Raw genomic sequence first — 6,089 nt, 5'->3', positions numbered from 1 at the left:
ATGCAGCTTCCAAGGTGGCTGAGGAAGGGTCACTGAGGGACTTTCCGGTGGTCATCAACTTTTATGCTCTTTCAAGGTCACATGACCTTTAGAAGGTAAACATCCAATTAGCATAATCTCTGTGGATGGGAGCAGGCTTTGAAGGGATGTACTCTCCCTGGTGGTTCAGCAGTTTTAGGCGTTCTCATGTTGTAGGGTCCATGTGAAAATACATTGTGTAAAGACGTATTTTCTGTAAGAAAAATGAACATCTGTGTGTACGCCCGTTTCCTTCTGCACTTGACGGTTTTTGAATGTGGTAAGATGTATATGAGATGAAATGTCCGTTCCTAATGTATTGACGTATATAGTTCTTGGGCATCCAGCATGTTCATACTGCTGTGCAACCATCACCATCGTCCACCTCCTGTGCTTTTAATTTTTTACTACTGCAACTCTGTTTCCTAATATGTAACACTATCTCTTCCTCCATTCCTCAGTGCGGCCCCTTTCCACCGCCATTCTCTTTCCCGCCTCTCGGAAACCGTGTGCTCTCGCCAAGTCATCAGAAAGGAATCCCACAATATTGGTCCTTTGGGGACGGGCTTAGTTTGAACTTTGTCTCCTGACTCAAGCCATTGTCCCTGAGAAGTCTCCATGTGGACACATGGAGCTCTATGTCATTCAATGTCACAGTCCTTTCCTGTGGATTCACGTGGATGAACTGGGACTTCCTAGTTTAGCCTCTTCTCTTATTGCTCAACATTTGGATTCTTTCCACCATTTCTCTTCCCCTAGCCACCTGGTCATGGATAGTTTGAGGCACATGTCTTTGTTTTTATCTAGATACATATAGGATCAGAAATGCGAACCACCCCATCCCGGCATTTCCTACTTCAGTTCCGGGGCCACCGTGTTCCCCAAACCAATTCAGCAAATAACCTGCGCCTGAATCCCTTCCTCAACACTGGTGCTGGCACCGGTGGGGACATTCCATTTCTCAATAGTGTTGCCCCTCTGGTTGGTTTCTGCTGTGTATGATTTGCATATATTTGAAATCCTAGCGCCATCTTTATTTGCATCTCATTTATTATTGATGAATCCGTCTGCTCATGGCCTTGTAACCCTGGCCCCGCCCCGTCTGTCCTGGACCTTCATCATTGGGCAGCCAGGCACCAGGGGGATTTCCCGCAGCTGCGTCTGACCTCAGCCTCGTCTCCCAGGCTCGCAGGGGCTGCCTGCTTCTGGCTTGCTTCTCCTGCCACTAATGACCCTTTTTCAGCCTTGTTCCTGGCCCAGGTGCCTTGCTACTCTCCTGACAACCATCCCAAGACTTAGTGATCCGGACTCTGTTGAATAAAAAAATACTGTTTTTACTGTGGTAATCTGACAAATTTTGGTCCTGTCTTATTCACTAATAATCGTTCTATTTTCTCCTCTTCTTTTCGGATAAAATCTGTTGCGATTTTGAATGGTATTAAACGTGTTTTTTTCCAATTTTTTTCCCCCAACTCTGGATATGTGTTAATTACCACTTATTGATAGGTCATGTCATTTCAATTTCATGTTTATTAGGTGTTTTTCATAAAACTCTGTAAGTCTCTCATAGATTGAATATGACAAACTATTTGGGGGTGTATATTGTCAGTAATACCTTTTTCAATTATATATATATATATATATATATAGTGTGTGTGTGTGTGTGTGTGTGTGTGTGTGTGTGTGTGTGACAGTGTGTGTTTTCTATTTAGGTTAAATTGATATTCAGTATGATATTAGTTATGTAGTATCAGGTCAACAACATACTGATTTGATATTTTTATACCTCACAAGGCAATCACCTCATTTATTCTAGTAATCATCTGTCACTTTACAATAGCACAATACAATTGATTCTCTTCCCTTTGATCTTTTCATCCATCCTTCCACCCCTCTAAACTCTATTTCAATTTATTGAAATTGTGTAGGATTGTAATATATTTTGGTGGATTCGTCATGGATTCAGCTATTTTTTGTTTTTTAAGCAGTTGTGAATTCAAAGAGTAAAAGACCTTTTTTTCACTTTGAATGGATTTCCTTTTGTTTTTAATTAAAGAGTATTGAGGTGACAATTGTTAGTAAAGTTACATAAGTTTCAGGTGTACAATTCTGTAATATATCATCTGTATATGACCTCCTAGAGTATGTGTATTCACCTCCCAGAGTCAGTTCTCTTTCCATCACCATATATTTGATCCCTTTTACCTCTTCTACCACCCCCCTTTCTCCTTACCCTCTGGTAACCACTAAACTCTTGTCTGTGTCTATGAGTTTTTGTTTCTTCATTTGTTTGTCTTGTTCTTTTGTTGTTTTCAGTTTTATATCCTACATATAAGTTCTCAACTTTTTCTATTTCACTTATTTCGCTTAGCATAATAATCTCAAAATGCATCCATGTTGTCACCAATGGCACTGTTTCATCTTTTCTTATGGCAGAATAATATTCCATTGTGTATATACACCACATCTTTATCCAATCATCTATCGAAGGGCACTTTGGTTGTTTCCATGTTTTGGCCACCGAAAATAAAGGTGCAATGAACATTGAAGCACATAGATCTTTATGGATGGGGGTTTTCAAATTTTGGGGGTAAATACCCAGGAAAGGGATTGCTGGGTAATATGGTAATTCTATTCTTAATTTTTTGAGGAACCTCCCCACTGCCTTCCATAGTGGCTGCACCAATCTGCATTCATACCAACAGTGTGTGAGGGTTTCCTTTTTCTCCACAGCCTCTCCAACACTTGTTATTATTTGTCTTGACAATAGCCATTCTAACTGGTGTGAGGTGATATCTCATTATGGTTTTTTTTGGACAGGAACAGTGCTGGGGAATTGGGGGAAGGGGAACAGACAAGTTGCTGTCCTTTCGTTCTTCAGTCTAGTTGTGGAAGACGTTGCTTCACTGGCCCAAGTTGGCACCATCATTGCTCTCTTCCCGGGTGAGGCAGATCAGTTGCCGGCTCCTGGACAGTGCTCATAGCAGCTGCTGGCCACTCACTTGGGCTGCTGGCTACACACGGTATCCCATGGCGACCCAGTGCAGCAGGGGCTGCAGCCTAGCCGTCGCCGGCGACTCACGGCAGCCCAGCTCCAGGTTGAGCTGTTGTTCAGCATCTTAGCTGTGGAGGGCAGTGTCACTGGCCCTCATATGTGCGATCTGAACTGGGGCCTTCTGGCGTCCCAAGCCAATTCTTAACCAACGTGCCACTCAGCCGGCCCTCATTATGGTTTTTATTTGCATTTCTCTGATGATTAGGATGTTCTATGCAGACAATCATATCACCAGCCCAAACACAAAATGTCAGGGTGTATTTCCAGTAGTGCTCAGCATAGTCAATTCTTCAGCCTCAGGGCCCTGGCATTGGGTGCAGTACAGTGTAGAAAAGAAGCAAGCATGGGGCTCCTCTTTTGTTCATTTTTCTTTAATGTACTGAAGTGTGTTAGTGATTTGGGGTCTGCATTTCTATTCTTTTCTTAGTAATTATGATTAACTTTATCAATTTATAAAATGCAGAAACTCTTAATTTCAACATATTTCCACTTTAATTTCCTAGTAGTAAGAATTTCGGCCATGGACTTTCTAATCTGGTGCTAATACAGTAAGTATATCTTACAATTTCCCGTGACACATAAACACAAAGGTGTGTGAGATGATGTGATGTGATGTGATGGATGTGTTAATGGCCTTGACTCATTTCACAATGGATGTGTAGAGTGAATCACCACATTGTGTACCTTAAGTATATACAATTTTATTGATCAGTTATAATCTCAATTGACTTTAAAAATAGTTTCTCTAATTTTGTAAATACATAAAATAAGACAATAAGGGAATCAATAAGACGTTGCATTGTTTACTAATTGTATTTATAAGGTTATTTTAAATCTATTTCTATTTGCATTGAGATTGAAGATTTCATAATTTGGTGCAGACATTCATAATTAAGATTGGGTTGTCTATTTTTTTTACCTATGCCTACCTTTGCGCACCTATTTCAGAGTTTCATCTCTCCTTTCACAAAAGGGCAGGCACATGACAGAAGTGTGCCTCCTGGGTACTGGTTTTAAATTCTGGGAGTTATATATTCTACACTCCATTTTGAAACATATTTTTCATTCACTTTTTTAAGGATGACATTTCTAAATGAAGCTATCTTAAAATGGATTGATTGATTGATTGATTGATTGATTGGTTTTTGGTTGGATTAGCCTCTGTGATTCTCTTTTTTGGAGCTTTCACAGAGTCATCAGTCTCAAGTAATGTTGGAGGAAGAGGCTGGATCCTTTGCAGATTCTGAAGTCCTACTAGTTAGGCACAGCTCTGAGGAAGGGCAGTGATTGAGGAGTCCTGGGAAGGTGCAGTTAAGCTGCTGAAGGATCAGAAGCACGGGGCATGTTGGAAGGGTGAAGCACTAAAGGCTTTTATTGCAATTTCGGGAGGAGGGTGTGGCCAGCTGAGAGGAAGTATACAGGTGGTGTCGAAGCTTTTGAGGGGTGAATGTGAAGACAAATCATTTGAAATGATCAATCATGGTTTATAGTTGAGTCAAAAGATGGTCCCACTTATTACAGCTCTTTCATTTACTTCATAGCAGACAGGGCCTTCAGCTCAAAAGGCCATTGTCACCAATGTCAATTTTTTTCCACACTGAATTGTTTTAAACACAGCCTAAATTAGTAAATGTTAAGCCATTTATAGCCTGTCTACTTGGCATACCCTGTGAATCTTCACCCCAAATTTGCTACCCATAAATAAGGTCAACTGTGATTACAAATACATTGAAGATCCTGCTATCCATTTGCAATCCTCTGACACAAAGACTCTGTGCCTTGCTGTTGAGAGATCATTTCCACAACTGAGCCTCACCCCAAACTCCCTCCTCTTAGGAGTTTCTTTGCCATCCTAGTTTGCTAGGTGGGGGCCCCATATTGTTACCACTGGAAGGCATCACCCTGTGAGGGACTTTTCCACTCAGTCAAGCTGTCAATGTGCCACCCAAATAAAGCTTGCTGTGAGATGATGCCACCCTGTGCTCACATACTTATCCCTGGTCAGCCCTGGACTCCCATGGTCTCATGACATATGCCTGACATACATGCCCAGGGTGATGTACATAAATCCCAGTGAAACCTGAGCGCCTCTGAAAAGGACTGTGTTTGTCAGTCTAGGGAGTCCCAGCTGCAGCATGGGCCCCACCCCCAGCAGGCCTCTGGACCTGCTCCTTGCTCCTGGAGACACATTAGTGCAGAGGTGGTGGTTCCTGGCTAAACCACCAGATAGATGTCATATAGTTCTGCTGTGATATTTTTCCACCATGACTCTACTGTGGAATCTCTTATGGAGATTAAAAAATAATAATAATGCTATATTCATTTTAACCAGGGATATACTCATTTATTTAGTCTCAGGCCCATAGTTTGTGAACTGAGCTATTTCAGCAATAGCACAATTCAGCCCAATGTGTCTCCTGGAAGCATTTCCCCTTGATGTTTAGGTTCAGTATTGGTGTTCAGTATTGAAGGACAACGTTTCCATTCCTGGGGACAAAATTACCTTCATTTTGCTTAGAGAAAGCAGGTTGCATTAATTGTAAAAATCCAAAAAACAAACAAACAAAAAAACCCCAAAAAACAGCTTATGTGGTGGCTGATAGGGTTAGGGATTTTATCTTACTACAGCTTTATTTTGGGGGCTGCTGTGAGGAAAGAATAGCTGTGGTACAATCTGGGGTGACTTATGGGTGCATAAATCAGGAATTACCTAAATAAGATGGTAATGAAATTCACTCTTTCCCCCCATAACTCAATTCAGAGATTTTGGGACAAAATTCAAGGAGCTTTCTGTGGGCTGGTTGGGCAGAGTTACCTGTCTCTGTGGCCCCCAGTTGCTTGCAGTGGCAGAGACATAGGCTGAGGGGTCATGAAAAATTTTAGACTAGATGTCTTTGATACTGGCCCCATGACCTTGCCTGACCAGGGGAATGACCCTGAGACATCTGGCAAGTGGGGCTGAACATGACAGTTGTGTTACCACTAGGGCTTGAAGGAAGATGGATGGAATGAGGGA

The sequence above is a fragment of the Hipposideros armiger genome, unplaced genomic scaffold (assembly GCF_001890085.2).
Source record: "Hipposideros armiger isolate ML-2016 unplaced genomic scaffold, ASM189008v1 scaffold_165, whole genome shotgun sequence".
Classification (NCBI taxonomy): Eukaryota; Metazoa; Chordata; class Mammalia; order Chiroptera; family Hipposideridae; genus Hipposideros; species Hipposideros armiger.
This window is presented reverse-complemented; position numbering follows the sequence as displayed.